General features: G+C 48.8%; 1 protein-coding gene across 4 annotated transcripts in view; it reads left to right on the top strand.

Moving 5' to 3' along the window:
- Positions 1-15314, top strand: part of peli1b (pellino E3 ubiquitin protein ligase 1b) — a 77589-nt gene that overhangs the window by 17060 nt on the left and 45215 nt on the right. The window contains exon 2 of one of the 4 annotated variants that reach the window (XM_072507161.1): positions 11139-11272. The exons of the other annotated variants lie outside the window; for them this stretch is intronic. The gene's annotated coding sequence lies outside the window, so the exon portion shown is untranslated. The remainder of the gene's footprint in view (positions 1-11138; positions 11273-15314) is intronic. 4 annotated transcript variants of the gene reach the window in all.

The following is a 15314-nucleotide window of genomic DNA, read 5'->3' on the forward strand; positions in this document are numbered from 1 at the left end:
CATGGCCAACGCCCCATCTCCTCTCCCTCCCCACCTCCCCCCATCACCACCTGTGGGAGAAAGAAAAGTTACCATACCGCAGGATTAATCATACAATCCCTCTTCGCCCCCCCCCCCCCCACTCGTCCCACCACTTTGTCCAAACGTTCATTTTCGTAGTCCAATCATTCCAATTTTTCTTCTACAATAAAAGTCCACGCTTCATCCGCCGTCTCAAAGTAGTGGTGCCTCCCTTGATATGTGACCCACAGTCTTGCCGGTTGCAGCATTCCAAACTTTATCTTTTTTTTGTGAAGTACCGCTTTGGCCCGATTAAAGCTCGCCCTCCTTCTCGCCACCTCCGCACTCCAATCTTGATAGACGCGGATCACCGCGTTCTCCCATTTACTACACCGAGTTTTCTTCGCCCATCTAAGGACCATTTCTCTATCCTTAAAACTGAGAAATCTCACCACTATGGCTCTGGGAGCTTCTCCTGCTCTCGGTCCTCGCACCATAACTCGGTATGCTCCCTCCACCTCCAACGGACCCGTCGGGGCCTCCACTCCCATTAACGAGTGCAGCATCGTGCTCACATATGCCCCGACGTCCGCCCCCTCCACACCTTCAGGAAGGCCAAGAATCCTCAAGTTGTTCCTCCTTGCGTTATTTTCCAGTGCCTCCAACCTCTCCACAGATCGTTTCTGGTGTGCCTCCTGTATCTCCGACTTCACCACCAGGCCCTGTATGTCGTTTTCATTCTCTGCTGCTTTCGCCTTCACGACCCGAAGCTCCTGCTCCTGGGTCTTTTGTTCCTCTTTCAGCCCTTCAATCGCCTGTAATATCGGGGCCAACAACTCTTTCTTCATTTCCTTTTTTATCTCCTCCACGCAGCGTTTCAAAAACTCTTGTTGTTCAGGGCCCCATATGAAACTGCCACCTTCCGACGCCATCTTGGTTTCTGCTTGCCTTCCTTGCTGTTGTTCCAAAGGATCCGCTGCAATCCGGCCACTTTCCTCTCCTTTTTCCATCCGTGTCCAGGGGGAACACCCTTCTGGTTTACCGCACGGTGTTTTCAGCCGTTAAAATTGCCGTTGGGGCACCTATCAAGAGCCCAAAAGTCCGTTTCACAGGGAGCTGCCGAAACGTGCGACTCAGCTGGTCATCGCCGCACCCGGAAGTCTCCATTTGCTCTGTTTTATAACCTTTGCTCTAGAGTCGCCAGGTATCTTTATGATACCACCACGAGGTTCAAGTTCAAGTACTGATCAATAACTCAATACACCAGTTAGTAAGTTTCAAATCAAAACACATTTATTATACACAGTCAATCACTACTCACGTATAAAACTCTACTTACTAGACTATCTCTAACACTAAGAGGCTTATACTTAGCTTTGGAACTGGCCCACCAGGTCAGGGGAACAAATGGCCTTTCGATTGATTATGAGTCTGCAGGCTTCAAAGCTGGTATAGACTGGTAGCTAGGAGCGCCTATCTCGTAGCGTGTGTTGACTGGAGACTTACTTGGTTGGTGCAGCAACTTAGGCAGGTCACATTCAAGGGCTGGTTCAAGCTGCTGAGAGACCCTGCCAAGAAGGACAAATTGAACTTGGGGACTCTACTTTATAGTCCCCAGGGGCTTCGCGCCGTTCGGAGCGGACCCCGTATCTGGTTCCAAGTGATTGGACTACGTTCTGATCACTTGGATCGATTTCTCCAATACTGGAGCTGTTCCCTGATCGCTGGGCAGTCCCTGAGTGTCCGTTGGCCTTCCTTTGTCTTGGCTCCTGCTGGCGCTGAGGAGTCTGGCTTGGCCTTATTTACCTTAAATGTTTCAATTGTTCCCGGGATTCGCTCATTAATATGCAGATGGCTGTTGGTTTCAGTGCTGTCTGGGTTTCTGCAAGTTTTAATACACAGGAAACTTTGCACTTGCTTGTTTCTCCTGTTGTTGGTTGAATTTCCCTGCATCCTTTGTGGGTCTCCATTTTAAGTCGGGAAGTGGCCAACCCAGGTGGCTACACTATCACTGAATCTATCCACCACCATAATTAACAGTGCACTCCAAATTCCAACTTCCTCCTCTGGTTTGCTTACCAACCACCTCAAATCTATGCCCTATGTTTACTTGACCCTTCAGCTGTATGAAACAGCCTCTCCAAATCAACCAGCCTCTCCAAATCAACTCCATCTGAACCTCTCAAAAATCATAGTTAATTCTCTTCCCAGCATTCTCTTCTCTAAGAAGAACCACTCTTGCTCCTCCAGTCTGTCAATTCAACTGTAACCTCTTGTTTCTGTAACCATTCTAATAAACCTTTTCTGATTCCCTCGCCAAAGTCTTCACTTTCTTCCTAAAGTGCAATGCCGAGAATTGGACACAGCACTCCAGCTGGGGCTGAAGTAGAATTTTATGTATGTTTAGCAGGACTTTCCTGGCTTTTGTTCTCTGCCTCTATTCCTAAAGCCCAGGGTTTAAATGCTTTAGTAAGTGCTTTGTCTTCAGATATTTGAGTTCTACACTCCCTTTTCTACTCTGCCAGGTGAAATTTAGAACATTTATCATTCCATTTACCCCACATCAAGCTGGACTTTTGCCCATTGACTTGTTGGAGTCTCTGAATACCAGCTACTTTGAGCCCTAAATCTAAAGGTAGAATTTTGCTCTGCACTTCCCTGAAAGTGGAAATGTACAACAAGAAAAATAGGACAAAATAGGCAGTTTGCTCAAAATCTACACCAATATTTTGGCAAGCCCTATGAGAAAATTCTATCTACCCTGGATCTATATTTGGATTTGAATCAAAAATGGACAAGCCTATGGCTTCCCTAGTGATTTGTCTAATTTTGAGGCAGTGAGTAACTGAGCTTTAATCTGCGGAAGTCCAAATTCAATTTCCCTGTGTGAGTGAATTCTTTTAATGGGACGAGATGAATTGCAGTGGGTTTTACTAACTCCAATAAAGAGAAAAAAATAGCTGGAGTTCCTGTCCATGTTTGGAATTCATTGACGTCTGCAGGAAGTAGATAATACACACAAGCACATTTGACTTGCCGTTCCTGTTTATTTTAAGAAAAGAGCATTAATGGGGGGAAAAAGAAGACATGAGAAAATATTGGCCAAATGGATTATACACTATATTTACTGAGGCCATGACTTTATTTATGCACGTTGTTCCCAGATTTAACTTTTTTGGTGTATATCTTGGTGTCTCCGAGGCATGAAGTTAGTTTTGAACTAAACCGCTTAGGATGTCCTTGATTTGCATTGAACCAAGGCACAGCATTAATTTCAAAATCTCACCTTGAATACTAAAAATGGGAAATGCATCAGCTTGAAAAATATGCTGGCAATTTAATATTTAAAAACACTTGATTCTGCTTTCTGGGATTTTGAAATTAATAAGTACTGTGCATAAGAGTAGATACAAATTATAAATTTGCCGAATACAAATCACTTTAAATACAGCCCTTTCATGAGAAGAATTTGCAACATACAAAACAGACAGTTGCACCAGGAGAGTATATATCAGGCACACAAGCCAACTCCTGCATCTGCTGCACCTTTCCTAAACTGAGACTCCCAAGGGATACTAATGAGCTTGTTTCCAACTGTTTATCATCTCTTCCCCTTCTCTACCCTTTGAGCCAATAGCACCAAATGCAATGCTGATTGGTTTGTTTTCCATTAGGATTTCCATTATTTTAACTGTTTAGATCATGGCTGTCACTATAATCTTAAGTGTTTAAGCATCAGCCTATACAAAATGACAGACTTCAACTACATATATTTTTAACTCTTCAAGAATGTTTTCTAGCCCTGAGTAGCCTTGTTTCTAATTTATAGATAACAACCAAGCTCACAGTATATCTAAAACAATAGCATTGTGAAATTTCTTTTTCTAAAAATATTTTTATTAAGGCATTTATACATAACATTAAACACAACCAAAACCAAAAAGAGAACAAACAGGAAATCTTATAACAAATAAATAACACCCCCACCGCCCACCTTCCCTCCTTCCCTTGAAGAAGTCGATAAACCGTTTCCCTCTCCAGGCAAACTCCTCCACTGATCCTCTCAAGGCAAACTTCATTTTTTTTGCAGCCGAAGGATTTCCGCGAGGTCGCTCACCCATACCCCTGGCTTCAGCAACCCCGAATCTCTCCACTCCAACAAAATCCGTCTCATAAGAACATAAGAACTAGGAACAGGAGTAGGCCATCTGGCCCCTCGAGCCTGCTCCGCCATTTAATGAGATCATGGCTGATCTTTGTGGACTCAGCTCCACTCTCCGGCCCGTGCACCATATCCCCGAATCCTTTTATTCTTTAGAAAGGCATCTATCTTTTTCTTAAAAACGTTTAAAGAAGGAGCCTCAACTGCTTCACTGGGCAAGGAATTCCAGAGATTCACAACCCTTTGGGTGAAGAAGTTCCTCCTACACTCCGTCCTAAATCTACTTCCCCTTATTTTGAGGCTATGCCCCCTAGTTCTGCTTTCCCCGACCAGTGGAAACAACCTGCCCGCATCTATCCTATCTATTTCCTTCATAATTTTATATGTTTCAATAAGATCCCCCCGCATCCTTCTAAACTCCAATGAGTACAGTCCCAGTCTACTCAACCTCTCGTCATAATCTAACCCCCTCAACTCTGGGATCAACCTAGTGAATCTCCTCTGCACTCCCTCCAGTGCTAATATGTCCTTTCTTGGGTAAGGAGACCAAAACTGATCACAATACTCCAGATGCGGCCTCACCAACACCCTATACAATTGCAGCATAACCTCCCTAGTCTTGAACTCCATCCCTCTAGCAACGAAAGACAAAACTCGATTAGCCTTCTTAATCACCTGTTGCACCTGCACACCAACTTTTTGTGACTCGTGCACCAGCACACCCAGGTCCCTCTGCACAGCAGCATGTTTTAACATCTTACCGTCTAAATAATAATCCATTCTGCTGTTATTCCTCCCAAAATGGATAGCCTCACACTTGGCAACATTGAATTCCATCTGCCAGACCCTAGCCCATTCACCTAACCTATCCAAATCCTTCTGCAGACTTCCGGTATCCTCTGCACTTTTTGCTTTACCACTCATCTTAGTGTCGTCTGCAAACTTTGACACATTGCACTTGGTCCCCAACTCCAAATCGTCTATGTAAATTGTGAACAACTGCGGGCCCAACACTGATCCTTGCGGGACCCCACTAGTTACAGGTTGCCAACCAGAGAAACACCCATTTATCCCCACTCTCTGCTTTCTGTTAGTTAACCAATCCTCTACCCATGCTACCACTTTACCCTCAATGCCATGCATCTTTAGTTTATGCATCAACCTTTTGTGTGGCTACGAGGCAGGCAAAGACCACAACGTCGGCCTCTCTTGCCTCCTGGGCTTCCCAGTCTTCCGACACTCCGAATATCGTCACTTCTGGACTTGGGGCAACCTCCACCTTCAGCACCTAGGTCATTACGTCTGCGAACCCCTGCCTAAACCCCTTCAACTTTGGGCATGCCCAAAACATGGTTCGCGGGCCCCGCCTGCCCACACCTGTCCTCCACCCCCTCAAAGAACCTACTCATTCCAGCCACCGTCATATGGGCCTTCCGGACCACTTAAAATTGAATAAGTCTAGCGCACGAAGAGAATGCATTCACTCTCCTAGCCTCCTCCCGCAGCCCAGCCTCCATTTCTCTCCCCAGTTCCGCTTGACTTCTCCTATCGGGCTCCCTCTCAGTCCATTAACTCCTTATAAATCTCTGACACCCTACCGTCGCCAACTCCTGCTTTCAACACCACTTTGTCCTGCAGCCCCAGGGACGGTAGGTTGGGAAAGGATGGCATCTGCTTCCGAACATAATCCTGCACCTGTAAGTACTGGGCAGCTCTTACTCCTCTTCCAATTCTTCTTGACTCGAAAAGATACCCCCCCCCCCCACAAATAGGTCCCCAAACCATTCGATTCCAACCCCCCTGGTGCACATGATTCCTACAGATCAGTGGCCACACTGAGGCACCTTCCAACCTCAGATGCTACCGCCACTGTTCCCACACCCTCAAGGCTGCCACCAGCACCAAACCGGGCTTGTGGAGTACCTGGCCGGCGAGAATGGCAGAGGCGCCGTCAACAGTGTCCCTAAGCTTGTGTCCTTACAAGAGACTGCCTCCATCTGCACCCACACCAAAACCATACCCACTTCCTATCCTAACCGTGGCTATTTTCACTGCCCAGTAATAGTTCATTAAATTTGGTAAGGCCAAGCCCCTCCAGCAGCACTTTCTTTACCTGTGGGGATTTCCCCACCCCACACAAACTCCGAAATCAAAGCATTCATTTTCCTGAAAAAGGCCTTTGGAATAAAGATCGGAAGATTCTGGAAATAAGAGCCTCCGAAGTACCGTCATTTTCATGGTCTGCACCCGCCCCGCCAGCGACAATGGGAACACGTCCCATCTCAAAGATCCCCCTTCATCTGCTCCAGCAACTGCGTCAAATTCAATTTGTGTAGTTGCCCCCATCCCCGCTCCACCTTGGTGCCCAAATACCTAAAGCTTGCCCCTGCCACCTTAAATGCCAGCTCACCCAACCTCCTCTCCTGCCCCCTTGCCTAGATTGGAAAGACCTCACTCTTCGCCATGTTTAACTTATATCCAGACAACCGGCCGAATTACTCTAAAATGTCCATAATCCCCCCAATACCTCCCAGTGAAATGTAAAGCAGTACATCGTCCGCATAAGCGAGATCCTGTGCTCCATCCCCAACTCTATCGCTTTCCAACTCCTTGACGCTCTAAGCGCCATTGCCAGTGGCTCTATCGCCAAGGCAAAAAGAAATGGGGAAAGTGGGCATCTTTGCTTTGTCCTACGATGTAGTCCGCAATACCCCAAACTCACCCGATTCGTCCTTACATTCGCTACCGGCGCCCTACTATAGCAACCGGACCCAATCCCTGCCTGAACCCAAACTGTCCCAGTACTTCCCACAGGAATTCCCATTCGACCCGATCAAAGGCCTTGTCCACGTCCATAACGACCTCCACATCCTATCCCTCCAAGGGCATCATTATCACATTCAATAAACGCCTAACATTTGCTGACTGGTGCCTCCCCTTTACAAAACCCCATCTGGTCTTCTTCTATCACCCCTGGCACACTGTCCTCAATCCGCGAGGCCAAAATCTTTGCTAACAGTTTGGCATCCACATTTAGCAGTGATATCGGGTGGTAGGACCCACACTGCTCCGTGTCCTTATCCTTCTTCAAAATTAAAGATATCGAAGCCTGCGATAACGTAGGGGACAGCTCCCCCTTCTCCCTCGCCTCATTGTATTCCCTTACCAACAGGGGCCGCAGATCCCTCAAAAACATTTTATATAATTCTACCGGGAACCCTTCAGGGCCCGGGGCCTTCCCTGCCTGCATCGCCCCATACCCTCCATCATCTCCACCAGTCCGGTGGGTGCCCCCAGCCCCTCTACCAGGTCCTCCTCCACCTTGGGGAACTCTAACCTGTCCAGAAACCATTGCATTCCCTCTCCCCTGGCCGGGGGCTCCGATTCATATAATTCTTAAGAATTCCTGAAAAACCTCATTCACCCCCACTGGTCCGACACCACTCTTCCCCTCCCATCCTTCACCTTTCCGATCTCCTCGCCACCTCCTGCTTCCTATGTTGGTGAGCCATCACGACACCCCCCCCCCCCCCCCCCCCCCCCCCCCTCCCCTGGATCTGCTACTATATTCCCAATCTCAAACGCTACCTGCTTATCTATCAGCACCGCCACCCCTCACATCTTCGTATCCAATCCTGATTGAAAGACTTGCCCTACCCATCCTTTCCTTAGCCTAGTCTGGTCCCCGATCTTCAAATGCATTTCCTGTAAAAATGGCACATCTGCCTTTAAGCTCCTCAGTGCGCGAAGACGTGTGACTGTTTCACTGGCCCATTTGGCCCTCTCACATTCCATGTGACCAGCCTGGCCGGGGGGGGGGGGGGGGGGGGGGGGGAGAGCGGGGGCACCCCACCGCCCTCCCCTGCCGATCAAACTTAGCCCTTCTTGAGCCCACCCGCGTCACGCAACCCTCCAGGTTTGCTCTCGGATGTCCACCATCACCAACTCCTTCCTTATTGCACTTCAGCAGCCTACCCCCGTCAGCAGTCCTCCTCCCCACCCCCCCCACCCCCCTAAGCAAAACGACAATCCCATCCCCCTCTAGCACGCTAACAACTGTTCACCCTCCACTGCCCTCCTGTGAACTAGCTCGTCCAGCTAGCCTGGCAGCCACCGTCCATGGCGCCAAGCATCCTACCCCCCCACAGATTCCCCACCCCGCTTGCACACTTCCATAGTGCAAATAACAATAAGAAAAAAGGGGCACTCGCCCTCCACTGTCCTCCAGCATCCCATCAAAGAACCCCACCGAAAAACGACCCCTGAGAGAAGAGAGGTTTCCCCCTAGCCATCACCCAAAAAGAAACCGAGCAATAAAACAGAAAGGGACAGAGAGGAGTGGCACGGTAGCACAATACTTAGCACAGTTGCTTCATAGCTCCAGGGTCCCAGGTTCGATTCCCGGCTTGGGTCACTGTCTGTGTGGAGTCTGTACGTTCTCCCCCGTGTCTGCGTGGGTTTCCTCCCACAGTTTAAAGATGTGCAGGTTAGATGGATTGCCCATGCTAAATTGCCCTTAGTGTCCAGAAAGGTGAGGCTTGGTTACAGGGATAGGGTGGAGGGGTGGGCTTAGGTAGGGTGATCTTTCCAAGGGCCGTTGCAGATTTGATGGGCCGAATGGCCTCCTGCACTGCAAATTCTATGAGTACCAACATCTACTCATACTTCCTCCAAAGTTCAGTATCCCCTCTCTCCTGCCAGTTCATTGTTCATTCTCGCGGCCGTTGTGGGTCACCCAGAGGTGGGCTGGGTACAACATCCTGAACTTCACCCCCAAAGAGGGCAAACTTGACACGGTTGAATCCAGGTCTCCTTTTGGCCAGTTACACACCCAGTTCCTGGTATACCCGGAGCTCGTTACCCCCCCGGGTGCATCTCTATGCCTGCCTGGCCCACTGCAAGATTTTCTCTTTGTATAAGAACTGGTGCAGCCTCACCACTATCGCCCTTGGTGGCTCATTCGCCTGTGGCTTCCTCATCAGCGCCCGATCGGCCTCCAGGGGCTGGTCGAAGGCCCCCGCCCCCATTAGCTGCAGCAACATTTTGGCTACATAAGAGCTTGCATTTGCTCCCTCGGTGCCCTCTAGCATCCCCACAATTCTCAAATTCTGCCTTGGGGAACGGTTCTCCAAATCCTCCACTTTCTCCTTGAACCGCTTCTGGATCGGCTTCAACATCCCAATTTCGGCTGCCAATGAGGTACGCTGTTCCTCGTGCACCACCACCGCCTCCTCCGCCTTCTGGATCGGCTGGCTCTGGGTCACCAGCCTCCGCTCCACACGGTCCGTCCTGGCTTTCAGCGGATCTACCACCTTTGCCAGGTCTTCCTGAGCCTCTCTCTCCTGCTGACTGAACTTTTTTGTTTAGAAAGTTCACCAACTGCTCCGTTGACCTTTGGGCTGGGAGGGCCGACCACTTGCTCTCCGCCGTCTTTCCCTGTGACACACAAAGAGTTTCTTGCTCTTGGCCGCTCCTTCCTTCTAAACCCACTCCCAGTCCATGAATCCACCCACTTAACCTCATCAGTGGAGTATAACTTTCCTTCACCACCTCTAGATCTTTCCCTCCTAAACATCCGCCTGGCAACCGGGAAAAAGGACCGAAAAAACCGCCTCGAGCGGGAGCTGTCAAACCGCCTCGAGCGGGAGCTGTCAAATGTGCGACCACTCACTCCATGGCCTCCACTGGAAGCCAAAAGTTACCAAGCATTGTGAAATTTTGTTAAGAAAATTGAATATTCACCAATGGTGCTTAACAAATGTCACATGTGTTAAACTACAGGTGCCAATCTCCAACCAGTACACGTAGAAAATGATGGGACAATTTGGCATCCTTGAATTACATTACATTTTGCCCAGCAACAAGGGAGTTGTGCACATGCATATGAGTATGTGCACTGAATGTTGGCGAATGTGGCCTCTTTCCTGACATTTGAATGATTTCAAAGTTCCCAGCCCAACTTGCAGTGGTGGGAGTTTGCTTCCTAAAGTTGTTTACGTACCTTCTGTTTTTTGTGTGTTCAGCTGAGTTACGTTATTGCTTTTGCATTATTAGAATCTCAAAACCAGTTTTCATTATCATAAAAGTGATTGGTGTATCTTGATAAGTGGTTTACTATCCTGGTGTGAAATTGTAAATTGTCCTTTTCTGTGGAAATATGTGATCTTTTTTCTTTGCTCTATTTTCAAAATCCATGTAAGTTTTGGTTGGGTTATGGTTGTTTCCTAGTTGCTAAGTTTTAGTTTTGTATGTGGTTTCAGTATTATCATTTTGCAGCTGTATTGTGTAACTTTTGCATTTTTCAGACAGTAAATCTACTCTGACTTTAATTTTTTTCATTAATTAACTTTTTCCAATTAACGGGCAATTTAGGTGGCAGCACGGTGGCGCAGTGGTTCACACTGCTGCATCACGGCACCGAGGACCCGGTACGATCCCGGCCCCAGCTCACTGTCCGTGTGGAGTTGCAAATTCTCCCCGTGCCTGCGTAGGTTTCACCCCCACAACCCAAAGATGTGCAGGGTTAGGTGAATTGGGCACGCTAAATTGACCTTTTAAAAAATAAATTTAGAGTACCCAATTCTTTTTTGTTTCCAATTAGGGGCAATTTAGCGTGCCCGATTATAAATTAAATGCTTTTTCATTTGACTCTTGTGAATGGGTTTGAATCTATCGATGGTTAACTGCTATTATTTGAAATCACCTACCAATGTACTGAGACCCAACGTAGATTTTTGACATTCTATGAAGCTATACCTCAACTCACATTGGTAAGACTTCTCTTGAGATTTTTAATAATGTAATGTTTTAAAGCGTGGACCTATTTAAATTTGAACAGCTTTTCAATAATAAAATGGCAGGTACTCATTTGCTCCATATTTCCGTGCCCTCAAATAAACTCACTGTTCTTGCTATTTGTAGTCTGTTCAGACATTTATTGTGAGTAAATAGTCATTTAGATTTTCCTTTTTGACAGGTAGTTGGGCAAGCACACCTCTTTACTCGGAATTTTAAAGAAGGAGTCTCCGTATAATTCATGCCCTCCCTTCCTTTAATGGCTGCTGGCTTATGCTTCAATCAACCTGCACTGCCAATTTAGCATCTGGGCAGGTAATTGTAGGTCATTATAACCCATTGGCACCAAACATATATGCAGTATAATTTAAACCAGCTGTCCCCAGGACCTCAAATCTGCTGCTTATCTATCTTTGTTTCTTGTGGATCTTGCTTTTGGCGTACAAAGCATATTTGCCTATTCGATTGCCATTTGGCTTCTCCCTCCTTTTATAATCACCACCCTACCTCCCCACACATTCTGATCTTATGTCAACCATGTGTGTGCCAAAGACCCCATTTTACCTACAGCTCTGTGATCCTTCTTTAGAAGATATTGACTTTTGGAGAGCATCTTTTCATTTTGGGCAGTCAGTGGTTTCTTTTGCTTTTTAAATTGAGTACATCAGCTGGGTTTGATTTATTCTTTACCCTTTCACCACTCAACCATTTGATTTCTGTTTACCTTTTTTCTGCTTGCCATAAGATGATGTAGAAGCAATTTTGCTGTAACTTGGATTATTTCAGCGGTTTTAAAGAAGTCCTCCACCTAGCCCCCAGCCCCTGATGCACATCTTACATTTGTGTTTCTGCAGATTGTGCAGTCTGCATTGGGGTTTTGTATTCTGCTTGCTGCATTCTGTGTTTGAAGTCATCTGAGTGGGTTGATTGAATTTCTGCTTTATAAGTTACACTTGGTGATTCTTATTAATCCCACTCAGTTGTTGCTCCTTTATGGCCTTTTAAACAATAAATGTCTTGTCTATTGTGGGCCATAGAGTCCCTAGTATCAGCAAAAATGCATTGTTGGTGTATGTGTTTATTAAAGTACGTGGTTGCATTTAAATCTGAATGAAGCTTATATTTTATGGATTTATTATTGATAACGGATCATTCTTCTCTACCCAAAACCATTTTAACAAGGAGCGAATTGCATTTTACTTGCCTGCTAGGTGTACATTCCTTTTTAAAAATATATATATATTTATTCAAATTTTTCAACAAATTTTCAACAAAACCACCCTCCCAAAACAAAAAGAAAGAAACAAGAACACAACAATCAGAAATTGTGCATTGGATTTCCTCCATATAACATTTAAAAACACAAATAGGGAAAACCCCCCCACCTTCACCCAAACACCAAAAGACCCCCCCCCCCCCCCCCCCCCCGCCCTTGGGCTGCTGCTGACCTCCTAACGCTCCGCGAGATAGTCGAGGAACAGGTGCCACCGCCTGAGGAACCTTTGCACAGACCCTCGCAAGGCAAACTTTATCCTCTCCAGCTTGATGAACCCTGCCATGTCATTGATCCAAGCTTCCACACTAGAGGGCTTTGCATCTTTCCATAGCAGCAAAATCTTCCGCCGGGCTACCAGGGACGCAAAGGCCAGAACACCGGCCTCTTTCGCCTCCTGCACTCCCGGCTCGTCCGATACCCCAAATAATGCCAATCCCCAGCTCGGCTTGACCCGGGCGTTCACCACCTTGGACATAGTCCTCGCAAAACCCCTCCAAAACTCATCCAGCGGCGGGCACGACCAGAACATATGGACGTGATTTGCCGGGTTCCCCGAGCACCTCCCACATCTGTCCTCCACCCCAAAGAACCTACTCAACCTCGCCCCTGTCATATACACTCTGTGAGTAACTTTGAACTGTATTAGGCTGAGCCTGGCGCAAGAGGAAGAAGAATTAACCCTACTCAGGCCATCAGCCCACAGACCCTCATCTATCCCCTCCCCAAGCTTCTCTTCCCACTTGCCCTTCAACTCCTCCACCGAGGCCTCCTCCTCTTCCTTCAGCTCCTGGTAAATCGCCGAAACCTTGCCTTCTCCAACCCATACACCTGAAATCACCCTGTCCTGAATCCCACGTGCCGGAAGCAGCGGGAATTCCCTCACCTGCCGCCTCACAAACGCCCTCACTTGCATGTACCTGAAAGCGTTTCCCGGGGGTAGCCCAAACTTCTCCTCCAGCGCCCCTAGGCTCGCAAACGTCCCATCGATGAACAGGTCCCCCATTCTTCTATTCCCTGCCCGATGCCAGCTCGAAAACCCCCCCATCCATCCTTCCCGGGACGAACCAATGATTCTCCCGAATCGGGGACCAAACCGAGGCTCCCACCTCGCCCCTGTGTCGCCTCCACTGCCCCCAGATCTTCAGCGTCGCCACCACCACCGGACTCGTGGTGTACCTTGTTGGCGAGAGCGGCAGCAGTGCCGTCACCAGCGCCCTCGGGCTCGTGCCCACACAGGACGCCATCTCTAGCCTCTTCCACGCCGCCCCCTCTCCCTCCATTACCCACTTACGGATCATCGCCACATTGGCTGCCCAATAATAACCCCACAAATTTGGCCGTGCCAGCCCCCCCCCCCGTCCCTGCTACGCTCCAGAAACACTCTTCACCCTTGGGGTCTTATTCACCCACACAAATCCCATGATGCTCCTGCTTACCCGTTTGAAAAAGGCCTTGGGGATCATAATGGGAAGGCACTGGCACTGGAACATAAAGAGAAACCTCGGGAGGACCGTCATTTTGACTGACTGCACCCTACTAGCTAGTGAGAGTGGCAGCATATCCCATCTTTTAAAATCCTCCTCCATCTGCTCCACCAACCATGTCAAATTGAGCTTGTGCAGGGTCCCCCAACTCCTAGCTACTTGGATCCCTAGGTACCGAAAGCTCCTTTCCGCCCTCTTAAGCGGTAGCTCGTCTATCCCCCTTCCCTGGTCCCCTGAATGCACCACAAAGAGCTCACTCTTCCCTACGTTGTGTTTATACCCCGAAAAGTCCCCAAACTCCCTAAGGATCCGCATGACCTCCACCATCCCCTCCACTGGATCCGCCACATACAACAACAGGTCGTTGGCATACAACGACACCCGGTGTCGTGTCCCCCCCCGTCCCCCCCCCGGACCAGTCCCCTCCATTTCCTGGACTCCCTCAGTGCCATGGCCAGCGGCTCAATTGCCAGTGCAAACAACAAGGGGGATAAGGGACACCCCTGTCTCGTCTCCTGGTGCAGCCGAAAGTACTCCGACCTCCGCCGGTTCGTAGCCACACTCGCCACTGGGGCTCTATATAGCAGCCTGACCCAACTGATGAACCCCTCCCCGAACCCAAACCTCCGCAACACTTCCCAAAGATAGTCCCACTCCACCCGATCGAAGGCCTTCTCCATGTCCATAGCTGCCACTACCTCCGCTTCCCCCTCCACCGAGGGCATCATAAGCACATTGAGGAGCCTCCGCACATTTGTATTTAGCTGCCTACCCTTCACAAATCCCATCTGGTCCTCATGAATCACCCCCTGGACACAGTCCTCAATTCTCGTAGCCAGCACCTTTGCCAGCAACTTAGCGTCAACATTGAGGAGTGAGATCGGTCTATACGACCCACATTGCAATGGATCCTTGTCCCGCTTCAAGATCAAAGAAATCAGCGCCCTGGACATTGTCGGGGGCAAGGTCCCCCCTCCCTCGCCTTATTAAAAGTCCTCACTAGCAACGGGCCCAGCAGGTCCACGTATTTCCTGTAGAATTCAACCGGGAACCCATCCAGCCCTGGGGTCTTCCCCGCCTGAATGCTCCCCAATCCTTTAACCAGCTCCTCCAGCCCAATCGGCGCCCCCAAACCAGCCACCTCCGCCTCCTCCACCCTCAGGAACCTCAGCTGATCTAGGAATCGTCGCATCTCCTCCTCCCCCGCTGGGGGCTCAGACAGGGTCCCCATAGAAGTCCCTAAATACCTTCTTTTTTCACTCCGCACTGTATTCCCCCCCCCCCTCTATCCTTAACTCCACCAATCTCCCTCGCTGCCTCCCTCTTACGAAGCTGATGTGCCAGCATCCGACTCGCCTTCTCCCCGTACTCTTACGTCGCCCCCTGCACTTTCCTCCACTGTGCCTCTGCTTTCCCCATGGTCAACAGGTCGAATTCCGTCTGGAGGTTCCGTCGCTCCCTAAGTAGCCCCTCCTCGGGGGTCCTCTGCATACCTCCTGTCCACCCTTACAATCTCCCCCACCAACCTCTCCCTCCCCTCTCTCTTCTCCCTGTGGGCCCTAATGGAGATTAGCTCTCCCCCGACCACCGCCTTCAA

This window comes from Scyliorhinus torazame, chromosome 1, assembly GCF_047496885.1.
Source record: "Scyliorhinus torazame isolate Kashiwa2021f chromosome 1, sScyTor2.1, whole genome shotgun sequence".
NCBI classification, from domain to species: domain Eukaryota; kingdom Metazoa; phylum Chordata; class Chondrichthyes; order Carcharhiniformes; family Scyliorhinidae; genus Scyliorhinus; species Scyliorhinus torazame.